General features: G+C 34.8%; 2 non-coding genes across 2 annotated transcripts; both read right to left on the reverse strand.

The window, feature by feature from the left end:
- Positions 1–15,752: 15,752 nt before the first annotated feature.
- TRNAY-GUA (transfer RNA tyrosine (anticodon GUA)) lies at positions 15,753–15,847 on the reverse strand. The gene is made up of 2 exons: positions 15,811–15,847; positions 15,753–15,788 (listed from the first exon to the last, which is right to left on the reverse strand). It is a non-coding gene; the product is annotated as a tRNA-Tyr (tRNA).
- A 167-nt stretch (positions 15,848–16,014) lies between these two features.
- TRNAL-CAA (transfer RNA leucine (anticodon CAA)) lies at positions 16,015–16,098 on the reverse strand. Its single transcript has one exon. It is a non-coding gene; the product is annotated as a tRNA-Leu (tRNA).
- Between the last annotated feature and the right edge of the window lie 214 nt (positions 16,099–16,312).

The raw sequence follows: 16,312 nt of genomic DNA on the forward strand, positions 1-16,312 counted from the left end.
ATTCTTTGTAGGTGTCAATCTATATGGTGTTTTTTTTGACAAACTAGCTTCAGGAATTAGATCCATACACAATGAATTATACTTCTTATTGGAGGTAAACCATTAGGTATATCCTCTACAACAATCTCTTTATGCTCATTCAACAATTCTTCAATTTCTTCTGGTACTCAATCACTACTATTAGCTATTACTCGGTCACCACTAGCTGGCACTCGGTTAACACTATTTTTTGGCACTTAGTTACTATTGACCCAACTTGGTTTTCTTGGAATTATAGGAAAAAAACTTGATTCTTTTTCATTTCCTTCTCAAATTGTTTTACATTAACCATGCAAATCCTCATAGTTGTACAATTAACCTCATCTGGACTTTAATCAAAGGCAGCAATATTTGCTTCTTCCCATTCACCCAAAGAGTATATTGATTCAATCTTCCATCATGTATAGCATATCTATCATATTGCCAAGGTCTACCCAATAGAATATGACAACAATTCATAGGCATAATATCACACAAAACTTCATCAAAATAATGTCCAATCTTGAACTTCACAAGGCATTGCTCACTTATTGATATCTTATGCTCATCTTTGATCCATGAAACATGATAGGGTTTAGGATGCTTCAGCCTCTACAATTGAAACTTTGTAACCAACTCTTCTAATTCCAAATTTGTAGAACTTCCACTGTCAATGATAACTTTGCAACATTTTCCAGCCATCTTACATATTGTCTTGAAAGGACTTCTCCTTAAAATAGGTTCCTCATCACTTACCTTATTACATAAGGTTCTTCTCACCATCAAATTTTCTCTAGCCTCAGGGCCACTTGGTGAACCCTCATCATCTCCTTAAATCACAACATTTCTATTACCTTTCCCACTTTTAGAGGATCTACATTCAAAAGATCTATTCCCTTCTTTACCACATCTGAAACAATTACCACAAAATTCACCTCTAGAATAAGAATTAACTCTTCCTTGGTAAGAACTAGTACCTTGTCAATATGAACTACCACCTTTGCACTCAGTCTGGCCTTTGTCATCATTATTCCATTCATATTTCCCTTTATTTTGCACAAAACTATTAGATCTACCACCTTCTCCATAAGATCTACTTCCGCCTCTATGGAATCTACCACCTCTACCTCTTTGTCTTTGTTCATGCTTCTTTGTCAAGGTCTCCTCAACTTTCAAGGCATATTGGTATGTTTCTACCACACTTTATAGTTTAAAAAAACTTATTTCATCTTGGATTCTAGATCTCAATCTATTTATGTACCTTAAAATTTTCTCAGCATCATCATCCACATGTCTAGATTTGATGTCCAATCTATAGAATTCCTCAATATACAATTTTACATCCTTTTCAATAAGCTAACTTGGTAATCAGCAGGAAGGAATTTTTTCTTTACCTTTTTCACCATCTTCACCTAAGTTTTGATCTTCTCCTTTCCTCTCCTTTGTCTATTAGTTTGTAAATGCTCCCACCACATTGAGGCATGTCCTTTCAACCTAGTAACTTTGATCTTCACATTCCTACTATCAGGAGTGTTTTCATACTCAAAGATCTTCTCCATTTTAGAGATTCAATCTAACACAACATTGGCATCCAATTTTTCATCATAAGGAATAACTTCTACAACAAGCTTTGAATTTGCCCCAGATAATACTCTCAACTACCTTGCTTCATCTTAATCTTCTTCAGGTTTTGGATTAGGGTTTGGTGCTACTACTTCATCATCATTTACATCATCAAGATGTATTACTCTCCTCTAGGCACTCTCTACAACATCTAATATAGTTGTGATTTGTCTTAATGTATCCAATATTGCATTATCAACATTTCATCTACCTTAAAACATCTTTACAAATTAGGTTCCTACAAGATTATAACCCTCAAAAAGTCATAGGCCAAATCCTCAAATCTGCTACCCCACAACCAAATTCATTTAGGGTTCTACACAATCTAATCTCCACAAGGGTGAACCTCAATCTCTAATACCACCTAATGCAAGGAGGGTAAAGAAGGAACTAGGGCCAAAGGAACACCCATCTATTCAAACCACCTTGCAAGAGTTAACATAGTGAAAGCACAACAAAAAGAACAACAATAAAGGAGGAAGAAGAGAAAATACTTATTGATTCATCAACTAATCAGTATACATGCCCAACTATAAGGATTATAGGTTATGATCATGTATCAATTCAATTACAATCCTTGATGATCCCACTTTGCACTCTTGCTCCTATCTCTCTTTGTTCCCCCCTAAAACTCAATCCTACACCTCCTTAAATACTTGTGTGGCCACAGGTTGGCCTATCACAAAATTAAACCTTACAAATTAAATGCATGCATAGCCACAAGTCAACTCACATTAGATATTATCTACTAATATCAAAATTAAATACATGCAAGGTCAGCCCAAACTAAAACCAAATGCAAAAAACTTGGTCAAAGAAAGACCAAGACAAATACTCACACTCAGCATGAATAGGAACACTCAACACCAATAGTAACACTTGGTAACAACAGATTCACTCAACACATGAAGTAACACTTGGATGACTTGGCACACACTAGAACTTGGGAGATATTGGAAAATAGAACTTGGTAATAACTAGAACTCAATAGCAACTGGCACTCAATAGTAACTAGAACTTGGTAGCAACCAGAAAACTAGTACTTGGCAATAACTAGAACTTGGAAACAACTGGTACTCAGCAATAACTGAAAACTAGCACTCAGTAGTAAGTGGAACTCGATAGCAACTGGTAGAATGAACAAAAGTTTAGGATTACAAGGAAACCCAAGATGCTCCTGCATCAGCTTCCATTACTCGAATGAGTATTCCATTGTCAATTCTACCTTTAGAAGCCATTGTTGCGATTAGGAAGATTCTAATTATTCCCTACATTGTTATTTTCTACATTGTTACTTCCATTGAAATTCTTGTTGTAATTTTGACTATAGTTGTTGTTGTAAGGGGTTGTATTCATTCTCTAAAAGTTGTTGTTCTACCCTTGTGACAACCTCAAGTGGGTTATTTCGCTGGTAATCTAAGACATGGTTTTCTTCATTTAACCAATCTCAAATGTGACATTAGTTTCTAGTTCAATGAAAGTTATTGCCTTTTTCTCAAAGAAAGTAGCTTTTGGAGGTTCATATCCTGGATAGGTTATGGCTAGAACTAGTACAATTGGTGCCTATTGTAGTGAGACTAGATTCATTGGAATGAATTGACTAGGCATCAGTGGTGTTCTAGCAGGATATGTTGGCATCATTATAGTTGCTTGAGCCGGAACCATCAATCCTCCTCTATTAGGATTGGCTTTCTTAGTAAAGGCAATTGCTTCATCGAAGACCTTTTCTAATGTGTCAATGTTTACAGAAGTGAGTATTCATAGAAAGATAGTCATGAGATGGTCCATAGCATTAAAATAAATCTGAATCACAATTTCAACTAGTATAGTATAGGATGTTTCCAACTTGCAAAAATCCATATGAAAGCAATGATTAAAACATGAAATGATCTCTATTGGATCCCTTTTGATTGATATGAATTGATGATGTATTATAGTCGGGTTGACGAATGTTTTGAATTGTTCGAGGAACATTTTTTTGAAGGTGGCCCAATCTTGGATACATCTTGGTGCCAAATTTGCATACCAATTAAATGCAACTTCTCCCAATGAGTATGGAAATAAATAGAGGACCACATTCTCTTCTTGAACATTCTTTTGATTGCATATTTCTTTAAAAACTTTGATATGGTCCTCAGTTGTTCGTGTTTCTCTATAAATGAACCTTGGGTAGAATTTCTTAGGATTCTTGGAAAGGTCATTAAGTGCACCTTTCAAGTTAATTGGTGAATCTATCACATTCTCAAAGAAGGCCATTAGTGGAGGATTTGGTTTTAAATGGGTGGAGGTTGGTTTGGAGGTAGAACTGAAGATGATGAAATTTGGAATGAAAGTGGTAGAATTCTAGGAAATTCTTTGTCACCACAAGGCTTACAAAAATGACTAAGTTCTAAGAACTTTGGCTCACTATCTAAAGATCTTAAAGCTCATTGAAATGGAGATGATGGATCAGGATCTTCCAGCTTGCATTAATTCTAGAAAAAGTTCACCTCTACAAAAGCACACTTTCTCAAAACAATGTACCTGTGCAACTTGCACACCTTGTGCACCTTCTGACAATTTCAAACGAATTTTTTTCTAAACTTCTAAAAACTTTAGAATTTCAAAATAGAAAGTTGTTTTAATATTCCAAATGGTATGAGGCCCTCCTTCTAGTGCCACTTTTGTTGGCTTGTCATTTTGCACAATGCTTAATGATAGGAATCCTTTTGAACTCCTCTCTTAAAAAGCTAATCTAGGATCAACTCCAAGGTTTCGGGCAATCTTACAACCTATTGGAATCTGCTCAATTGAGGATAAATGTGTATGTTCATGAGGAAGCCTTTGTTTATTCCAACCAATTTTGGATAAGATGTTTGATTTTCTATTTTGGAAAGTAACCACAAAAGAGATATATTTTTGCTATTTTCTATTTTATGATGACTACAACTTATTGATGCAACTTTATACATTCCTTTTTAAGCAATTGTTATTAAAGAAAATAATATTGATAAGGTAATGAGAGATTAAAGCAATTAACTTGAAAGAAAAATTTCTAACGAAGATAAACCATGGTAACAACATGTCTGCATGTTAAATTATTGAAAAGATTACACAAGAAACCAATGAAAATACGAGCAGTACTTCCTCAATTCCATTGATGTAATCATTGATGGGAACTCAATAATAATCAAAAGATTTTTCACTTCTCATCAAATTGCAAGGCCACAAAAGGTGTGTTCATGGGAGACAATAAGATATGTAGGAACAATAGGTGATATTTTCTCCAACTTAGTACACTAGTGGAATTCATTAACATTAGGAAAACACCAGAACAAAAAGGTTGCACAATCATAACAACACAATAAAACCATTAGCTCCATTATTATTCATGAACATGCATTCACAAAAATAACACACTCCAACAAAAATAAATACACTCAGAATGAGAGCACCAATAGCATATATTATTACATCAAAATAATGGCCTAGGGTACATATTACATCCATGTATTTATGAGAAATCATCTCCTCTTTTTGTGTTGAGAGTGAGAGCTTTTAAAATGCAAATACATGCTAAAAATTAATAAAACAAATCTAATTATATACAAATTGACTCTCTAAATGGTGCTAAGTAGGTCTCCACCCTTGTTTATATCAATCAATGGGTGCATAAGCCTTTATATGAGCTAAAAAAATAAAATAAGAAGTAGATGAGAAGATAGAAGCCATGAGGTGATCTGGGAGTCTTTGAGAGCTCTAGAAATGGAAGCTCAACCTTCTCTAGGCATTTCTAGGAGTTTAATTGTTGTCAAAATGTGTTTTCAGTGCATGGAATGCTCTAAAATAGAAATTGGTAGTTAACTATTGGCACACTATTACTTCTTCAAAATTGTTGGTAAACCTTTGTGAATAGTGCACCTACGCACCCACAAACCTTGTGCACCTTGATGATAGGTTCCAAAAATCCAAAATTTTCCCCCAAGTGTCAAAATTGAATCATCTGGGTTTTTTCCTTCCTTATCCCAAAGCGATGCCTAGATATTTGCTCTTGAATTTCTTTATAATCTCCATTACTTGGGTAGCTTTTGGAAAATCCAAACCTCCATATTTATCTCTAACTACTTATCAATAATTGCTAACCTCCATACAAGTTTCTGCAAAATCCTCAAGTTTAGTGTCCAACTCCAATAATACCTCTTCAATCTTGAATTCTTGCATAATATCTTCATTAGATGAAGCATCCTTGAAGGTTCTTCAGAATTGTTGGACTATTGATTGCACTGAATTGAGCTTGGCTTTGGACTCATCTTCAAAAATGTCAAGGCAGGCAACATTGTAATACTTCTCTACTTCCAAAATCTACTCTTGATTCTGGTCTCATAATCTCTGAATATCCTCATATAGTCCCTCCATGACTTTATTATTGGTAGCTATCTTCTCTATCCAATCCTCAAGTTTATCCATCTCTTCTATTCTATATACCTCCATGAGTGTATGATACCTTTGACCCTTTTATTTGTGGCAAAATCTATAGGTATTTTTCTCAGGTATGTACCTCATCCATCAACCCAAAATCCTGGTTCACTATGGACACTATTTTATCCGTGCTTGACTGAATGTAGTGTAATAGGTTAAAATTGCCCTGTATTTTTTGTACACCCTTTTCCTCAAAATTATCATGCCATTATTGACATGCCCCCAAAAATGAATCCATCTTTACAATCCCCTTCTCCTTTCCCTCTAGTGTCACAACAAGAGTGATCTCTGTATTATCCAGATCCATTAGACTTACTACTCCATGTAGATAGCCTCTCAAAAGCTCATTTTGTTTCCAAAGCATCAATAGTTTAGACTCATCTCTGTCCATATTCTTAAACACCTCTTTTATGCCTGTAGTAATCAGTACTTTGGCAGTATCTATTGTTGGTCTTCCTAGTAGGACCTCCTTGATTTGATAATTTTAGGAGTCAAATCCTTAGTGTTCACATGTGGACAAGGGATGGCTATGTGTGCAAGAAAGTCTTGATCTTGGTTCTTTATAATGAAGGCTAGTGGTTGTGCATCACTCGTAGGTAGCTCAAGCTTCTTGATGGCTTTTACTAGCTCATCCATTCCCTCCTTAGCAATTACATTCAAATGCCTCTTCTATCAAACCATGACCTCCCTCTTTAGCCAAGTAGGTGTAGTGCCCATTGGAGACATATATTTGACTGAAGATAGGATTTGCACTGTAGGTTTTTTTCCCTTATCAGTCCTCTCTAGAGTCTTTTCTCATTGGGAAAGATCACCAGTTTGAGTCCATGTACTTGCTTGGGCAAAAATCCTAGCCTCAATATTAGGAGGAGTTTTTTGAGGTTCCACATGTGTTTTCCCTTCCTCTGATACTTCATTGGCTTGCATTTTTTGGGGTTCTTTTTCCTCCACTTTCTATTCTTCTAAGTCTGTCATGGGAGGAAGTGGATTTGTTGAGCTTTTGTCTAAAAATGAAAAATCCTGAGATGGTAGTGGTGGTAGGCCCAAAGGTCCTTGTGGTAGAGGTGGTATTGGTTATAGTCCTCTCCTATGGATTGACTCGTAGGAGTATCCCCTATCTTCTCCCCCACCATCTTAGTGCCCACTGGCATGAAATCAAAATTTGAGAGATCAAAGACATTTGTCTCTTGACCCTCCATGTCTACAATCCACTGTTGGTTCTCATCCCCTAAAGTAGTAACTTGAATAGGTTCTTTTGGAATAGACAGAAGTGTTGTAGTGGAGCTTCTTCTTTCCTCTTCTATGGCCCTAGCCAAGCAAGTCCTCTAACTCAAGACATATTCAATTCACTCCCCTTCTTCTTGTTCTGCTTTAGCTTCTAGAATGGTTTCAAGCACTTGTGGGGAAGGAGTATTCTTTTTGTTAAATCTTCCCCTGTGTGTCCCTTCCATAGTGGATTCAACCCTAGCCTTTTTAGGAACTGAAGGGGAGGCTTCTTCATCTTGGCCTGTCAGTGGCACCCTATGTTCTTCCTCTTCTTTTTTTGGTTTTCGTTCTTTTCCTATTGGAGGCACTTGCTCAGTCTCTTGGACTTGAGCTATTGGCTCACCTTGAGGCTCTGCTTGTTCAGGATTCTATTGTAGTTGTTAAGAAATTGGGCCTGAGCTATTTTTTTCTTACTCTTAACTTCCTACTCATGTTCATGAACCATTTATGGCCTCACCAAGGATTGAGCTAGGAAATTTGGTACTATAACCTTTACACCTTTGCCTTTAATAGGTCATGTTGTGGCTTGTAGATGAACAACATGTAGAATTGGATCAAGTTTGAAGGGCTTCTTGATCCATTCCCTCATTAGTTGGACTATATGACAGGCTCTATTATTGATGTCTGCATTCTCATCCCTACCAATCTCCACATTCATGATTGGTTTGTCATAGATTTTGTCTTGATTTTACAAATGATCCAAGACATCTTTAGTGTCTTTCTTGATAGCTTTATGTGGGATCTTCATTTTCAAGACCTTTTCTACCAAATATAGAGTAATTCTACAATACTCCCTTATTTGAATATTGTAGTCATTTTTAGAATTCATCTAGTGATCCCCCAGTGCATCTTCATGTACAAACTGCTTCCTTGCCAAATGCATGAATATCCCTACATTCTCAAAATAGGGGCAAGGGGAGTTGTATTCTGCTAAGGGATACCGATCCCATTCAAAATCAAAGATCATGATGTCTTGTTTCTATTTGACCTCAAAAGAACCGATGGTGATTGGCTACACCCATGTCCTCTTGTGTTGTTTCATCACTCTACTATATGTAGAGGTGAGTTTCCTAGAAATCTCTGACAAAATGAGCCTATCTCATGGATATCTCAGGAGCTTCTTTGGGTTCACTTGTGTACCTATGGCCCTGATGTATGTGAAATGTTTGAACTGAATGTAGTAGGCATCAATCTCTATGATTTTGGTTGCTACCTCTACTGACATCCATTTTGTAAAATCACCCTCTATGAATAGGATGATTACAAATATAAAGATGGCATTCACTATCCTATACTCTTTTCTTTGACCTAAAAGCTTCTACTTCACCAATTGAGGATATACCACATAGGGTCATGCATTAGCATCTTACATGTTATCTCTTTTGTAAATTCCTCGGTAGTCAGTTGTTCTGGCCACCAATAAATACACCAAATATGATGTCATGTATAATTTGGGGTTGGTCTTAACAACTATCAGTTGCCCATCTAGGTTATCACTCAACATTATGGCCTAGTCAATTGGCATCTTGGTCATTTGGATGGTTTCTATGAAATGGACCATCTAGATATTAAGATGTCTAGATGGTGTATCCCACGTCATCCTTCATGTATCCCTAGTCATGTCTACTTTGTCAACTCTACGGCCCACTAGTGTTCTATCAATAAAAAATGATGATTGGATTGTCTCTTTAGCTTTCTTCTCATGATCCTGATACCATCTTTCTGCTCCTTCATAAGATATGTGTACATATTGATCAGCTCTAGGTAAGTGGAACATTTTCTCAGTGTTTCAAGGTCATAGGTCCAAGACTATCCAACTAGTGACACTCTTGAAAACCTTCTCTTCAGTGACAGTGTTTTTAGCAAGACCCATGATGAGTTCTAAAGATTGTATGGAAGTAGGATTTGATGCTACGTTGACTAACCCTGATCGAATAAGTGCTGACACCATTGTGGATCTTTCTCTTGGCTTATTATAGATGGTAAGGAAGGTGTTCCAATCAATATGTCCCAACCTAGTGTCTCTAATCTCGGCATGTCCATCCTGGAATCAAGATTTCCTTGGTGTACCTTGATATTTGAACATTACAGGTTTGGGAGCAATATTTTTTGCAAGGATGATGAAGATGCCATTTTATCTGCACAAAAGAAGACATTAGACTGGAGAGCTAAAAATCTAACCCAAAAAAAACCCTAACAGACAAAAAATCTAGCCCAAAACACTAAAAAAAATTAGAACAATCAATCTCCCCCAAAAAAACTCTGGAATGCACAATAGTGCACCTAGTGCACCATCACAAGTGCATTATGTGTGCTAAATGGTCATTTCAAGACCATTTTAGAGTAGTTGCACACATGTGCACCCTCGTGAGGTGCACACATGCACATGTACGCAACTATGTACATGTGCTTGTGGCAATTGCAAAAGGAGGGAAATTGACTATTTTATGTTTATTTAATGCACAAGGGTGTGTACATGCACACCTTAATGGGGTGTGCATGTGTGCACCCTTAAGATACACTAGAAAGCATGAAAAAGGTGTGCATACGCACACCTTGGGGAAGTGTTCACATGCACACCTTTTTAGGTTGCTTTTCGCTTAGCTTTTTCTTTGGGATAATTAGAAAAGGTGCACATGTGTGCACCTTTTCGAAACTTAATGTTCTTTTTTAGTTTGTTAGGTTTTCAAATGAACAAAGGTGTGCATGTGCTCACCTTTGGTGTCTAACACTTTGTGTTTTGTCTTGTGTGCACGGTCGAGCGCACCCTTAGGGGTGCGAAGGTGGGGTTCATAAGGGAGCACAAAGAAAAGTGAAGGGAAAAGGAGGGGTCCTGGGTATAGACTTAGGCTTGGGGTGTGCACCCTCTAGAGGTGCACATCTAGGCATCTCTAAAGGGAGATAAGTGTGCACTTAGCGCACTTGCACACCTAGACAAGGTGGACGCATATGCTAGTGCGCTAGTGCACATTTGTGCACTAAACACTTAGAATCTTCCAATTTTCTCCTTCTTTGACACCCCAAACTTGCCTAGTCAGAGACTAAGGCTTGACCCAAACTCATGACGAGTTCCAAAATGACCCAAGTCCCAGACTAGGGGTCTGGGAGATAAAAATTTACTAGGGGCTCCCCATTTCTAGTAGAAATGGGGCATGTGTTGTGAAACCACAACATAATGGAGCTTCATTATAAACAAGCTTTGTTCAAGTCATGATTAGATTTGTGTAAATGATTGAATACTTGATTTGAAGTGATCACTCCTCCAATTACACCTTTGTACTAGACAAATGTTTGTAAAAAAAAAATCCGTCCATATTTTTTTATAATATTCAACCTTCTATGTGTCTTCAATATAGTCATTGAAAACCAAGATGTAATGGCTAGTACACTATTTCATCTACAAAATACATCTTAAAAAGAAAGAACCAAATCACCTAATCTAAAAGCACACATAGTTTAAGTGTATAAATATATATTCACTAATAAAATAGAGTATCTTAAAAATGAACTTCCCTTATAAATGGTGGGTGAGATCATCAAAATTTAAAATAATTGACATTGTTTAATTTAGTCGATAGGTTTTGTGTGGTAGCTTTAATCTAAAAATTGCATTTTTAACAGAAAAGTTGGTGATCCTTCCCTATTTTTTAATTTTCTAGTGTGCACTTGAAACCTATTTTTAGGGTATTTAAAAAATGAAACTATGTTTCCTTTTTTGGATGATTTTAGTATTCTAAATTTGTATGAAGAGGGTTTTTTTTTTTGGTGCAATGAAATTAATAGCTTAGATTTGTGGAATTGGATTGTTGTATTAGGTTTGTAGAAATGGGTCACTATATAATTGTCTTCATTTGAGAAAATTCTATAGAGATTTGGGTATTGAACCATTAAAATGGTTGTTGGCAATATTGAAGTTTTGAATACCTAATTTGTTTTTCATTTTGTGTGATAAGATGCAATAGTGATGAACATTAAATATTTGTTTAACATGAAAATTTCGACCTTGTTGTTTAGTAACTATGTCTTGAAAGTGATTTTTTGAGAATGATGAATTCTTAGTTTGAACTATGGTTGCAACACTTGATATTGGTCTCAACTATCTATTTTGTATATCTATGAGAGATGCATTTATCTTGTTTCAACTTTTAAATAATTAACTTCTCTATTGCAATATTCTATTTCATTACCATTTAAAACATTTTGTGACTTAATGCATGTCATTTATGTATTGAAGAGAATTCATTGTATTTAAAATATTTGTGTATTGTTGCATGCCTTGAATAAAACATTATTCAATAGTCACAATATGCTCATAAATAAGGAACTAAGGGATTACAGAAATCTAATTTTTTATTTATATCATTTCAATGGTAGTGATTCAACGTATGCAAATAGCTCTGCATCATTATTATATATATAAATGTTTTTTAAACAAGCATTATACTATTGGATTTCTATAATGTCCACTTTTATTACCACATTTTGTTTCAAAATGAACAACACCATATTTAGTGCCTTCTGTAAAGATACAAACTATACCAATTTTTGCAAGTTCTCCACTATACAATATGACATCTCATTGAAATGAAAGATTGATTTTTTTTGCTTGTTTAATCATTATGCTTTTTTCTTTTTTTTTCCAAAAATTATTAAATAGGACAACCTTTTACCAAATTAATTTTTGCACTCTTCCACAAATCCTCGCATTTTTACAAGTTTGATTCATTTTAGTTAATTTTTTTTATTCCTTTCTCAAATTTAATTGGTGTAAATATATTTTTTTTGTTTTAGGATATCAATTAAATTTGTATGAAGAGGGTTTTTTTTTGTGTGCAGTGAAATTAATATCTTAGATTTGTGCAATTGGGCTATTGTATTGATGATGTTTGGTAGCTTCACTTGGATAAACTATGGCTATATATAATTATATACGAGATATAATTACATATGATATATAGCTTTATTATGTGAGAGAAATATATATATATATATATATATATATATATATATATATATATATATATATATATATATATATATATATATATATATATATATATATATATATATATATATATATAATGATAATTATCAAATTGATGAATACACATGTCCCATGAAGGGACATGTATCTTCTTATCATTTTCTCATTATAAACAAGAGGTCACTACTATCTGGAACACACCTACCAAATACATGGTAGTGCTTAGTATAATTGCAACAATCCTCAAAAAACCAACATGATATCAAAGTAGAGTACAAATGTAAAAAAATTGACTTGGATTATTTAGTTGGAAGAATGAACTATCTCTGTAAGTAGAATCATACATAGAGGAGTGAACCCCTACTGTTGGAGATGTGGGATTCACAAATGAGTAAATCAAGATGTGATCTAGAGTCACCTTGAATAAGGATGAGTGTAAGAAGTCAAATCACTTCAAGAGTGAATGAAAGCAGAGTTTGGGTGAGCATAAATTAGTCACAATACGACAGAATCAAGATCTTGACTGAAATCTACTACAAGTGAGTGTCATGGCCTTTGGAGAGAAGCTTCCAAATTTTTGAGATTGTGGTGGTTGTTAGTAAGTCGGATGGAAAGAGCTTTGTTCTAAAAGCACTTCTAGGTTCCAAGATTAATGTACAAGAGGTCAAATGAGAACTAGGAAAGCCTCTTATACTCTAAATGGTGCACTATCTTTCTACTCTTGATCCCCTCTACCGCTTTCAGGATGAAGATTATAATGGCTATGGACCACTTGTTATAATAGATTTTGTTATTAAGAGTGATGAATATATGGGAACCATATCAATGAAGAAACAAAAAATAAATTGACTCTTGGATGGACCCAAGGTGGTGAAAGGTATGGATCATCATAAAGCTTGTGAGCAAACCCCGAAGATGCAACAATCTATTTTGAAGAGATATCATATTACATGGACATCATGTGTCTGGCTTCAAATGTTTAAAAGGAAATATGACATGGAGCATAGTATAGAATATGGGTCGTCATGTATTGAAGAGGTAATCGAACAAGTTATACCTTATGACAAATAAGATCAAGGACCAAACAAATGAAGAGAGAAGGACACTAGAAAGGAAGATATGATGTGGAGGGACCTGCAAATTATACATATTATAAATTATTAAGAAATATAGATGAAAAATCTAAAACTATAGAAAGGGTGACTAATTAATGAGGACATATAACCTTAGCGTAAAATAGATGGTCCAAAAACATATCCGATTGCCCAAATTGCCAAGGGTGTGTTCGGTCCACGCAAGCATGTGAGGTACAACCCATTGTCACGACTACTCTATTTAGCTAAAATATGTTAAGGGGAATTGAGAATTAGTTAAGTTTAGATTTATTAACTAATGAAATTGTTAGTTGATAAACTTCTAGTGATTAGAAAATATGAGTAATTCAAATATGGTGTTAAATAAGTAGTTAATGGTAACATATATAATAAAAGGCATGATTTTTGAAAGGTCATCACCATAATATAAAAAGTTAAAATAAAGATATAAAAATATATGTGAATTGAAAGGAAGTGAGAAAATGAGAGTATGTGAAGTAGAGTTGTGAAGTGCAGGACCTCTCTTACACTAAAACCAATCTCAAATCCTAAGGGGATTCATCATTATGGTATCATTCTTTGTATACATGTGATAAGTAATTATTATTATTGAGTATTACATTTCACTACTCATTATTTGTGTTTCAATATATGAGTTATTTTCCTTGGTCTTCTCCAAGAATATTATTTTGGGAAAAAGAAGGAGATTGAGAGAGAGATTGACATTTCATTAGAGGCAACCTTGAAATAAAGGGAGCAGATAGAAAATATGATTCAGTGAGCCATTGGTGATAGTGATCATATTGATTCAGAGGGAGTAAAACATGTTGAGATGAATTCTTTAGTGATCAATAAATCGTAGCAATCAATAGGACTATGATCTATGAATATACCTCGTGACTATGTGATTTTAATGGGCCTACCCCCCGTGTACATCATAAGGAAGTGATGACTTTCAAATGATGTCACTTGTATCTGGAGAAGTTATTGAAAGGTAACGATCTTATGATAGCTTAATTTTCTATTATGATGGACATCTTATGATATCTATATACATCATGATAAATTATACACTTGCATGGTGGATGTTTATATGGTAAGCATTATTAGAATGCGTGTGCACATACCTTATAAATATTTTTTGAGTATATGGTGAATGTTATGCAAATTGCTATTCTAGAGGCCATTACACAAAGTATGTGGTGAATATCATATGACTTGATGTTCTAGAGGCCATTACTCAAAGAGTCTATGGTAAATATCATATGTTGATATTTTGAAGACCAATATTCAATTGTGATATCAAAATGGTGAATATCATATGTTGATATTCTGAAGGCTAATACTCATGATATCAAATGTGAAATCAAAATAGTAGAAATCTTCTGATCAAAGATTTTCTTAATGTGTCGTTCGCAAAGATTGCCAATGGTATAATATATGTCTTGTGATTATCCTCCCTAGCTAAGTGGGAGTATTGATGTTTGGTAGCTTCAGTGAGATTAAACTATGACTATATATAAGTTTATTATTTACGCGATATATATATTATCAAATTAATAATTATCCCAAATGAAGACAATTATACATGTTGGTTTTCTGAGGATCGCTACAAATGTATTGTCTTCGTTTGGGAAAATTATGCATAGATTTGGTTATTGAACCATTAAACTAGTTGTCAAGCAATATTGAAGTTTTGAACACCTAACTTGTTTTGTCATTTTGTGCAAGAGGATGAAATAGTGAATGACGATGCTTTGCACATTTGTAGCAATCCTCAAAAAACCAACATGTATAATTGTCTTCATTTGGGAAAATTATGCATAGATTTAGATTTTGAACCATTAAAATGATTGTTAAGCGATATTGAAGTTTTGAACACCTAACATTTTTTGTCATTTTGTACAAGAGAATGAAACAGTGAAACTATATTCTGAAAAGTGATTTTTTAAGAAAGATGAATTCTTAATTTGAACATTGATTTTCAGCTTTGAAACAATGCATTCATCTATTACAATATTCTATTTCATTATCATTCAAAATATTAATACAAATTTTTTTGTTACTAATTTTCTTTATAATACAAGACCTATTGACTAATCGTCACACTTAAATAAATGTGCAACAGCTACTTTTTAAACGTGGAAAATTATGAAAAAATCAAATTTAAGAGTAATATTTCATGTCCGACCTGCCAGATTTTCAAGGGATTTGATGTCCCACTATAGACCTCAACAGACCAGAAAACCCTTAGCAGGAGTATAATCGAGATCGTTGATATTAGACATGCCAAACAATAAGAAAAATTTAAATCCGAGCTGCCGGAATCGAACCAGCGACCTAAGGATTACCAAGGGATTTGATGTCCCACTACAGTCCTCCGCTCTACCAACTGAGCTAAGCTCGGATGCTGCAACAATTGATAGTACAAATTTTATTACTCTATTAATAGTTGAGGAAAATTAATCAGTCCATCATATCAATAATGGTTCTAAAGCGAGATAAAAGTCATGCCCGATACGAAGAATAGAATATAAAAAAACACGGCCGAATCAGAAGACCCGGTGTATAAATTGTCAGAAGTGGGGTTTGAACCCACGCCCTCGTTAGAGGACCAGAACTTGAGTCTGGCGCCTTAGACCACTCGGCCATCCTGACTTTGCTGTTTAATCGTTGAACAATGTAATATTACTCCCTTGCATTATATTATTCTCGCGTCCACTGGCTGAACTGTAAAAAAGCCCCACCGATATATTTGCCACTCGCAAGGGTTTGTGATTTGTATTTTCTATGAGGTAATGTTTTTTTTTCGATGGAGGGTTCAGATCTGCGAGGCAGCCCAGCGAAGCACGAACTCTGCAAGCTACCAACC

This window comes from Cupressus sempervirens, chromosome 2 (genome assembly GCF_028749045.1).
Source record: "Cupressus sempervirens isolate cs-2001-9-10 chromosome 2, ASM2874904v1, whole genome shotgun sequence".
Taxonomy (NCBI): domain Eukaryota; kingdom Viridiplantae; phylum Streptophyta; class Pinopsida; order Cupressales; family Cupressaceae; genus Cupressus; species Cupressus sempervirens.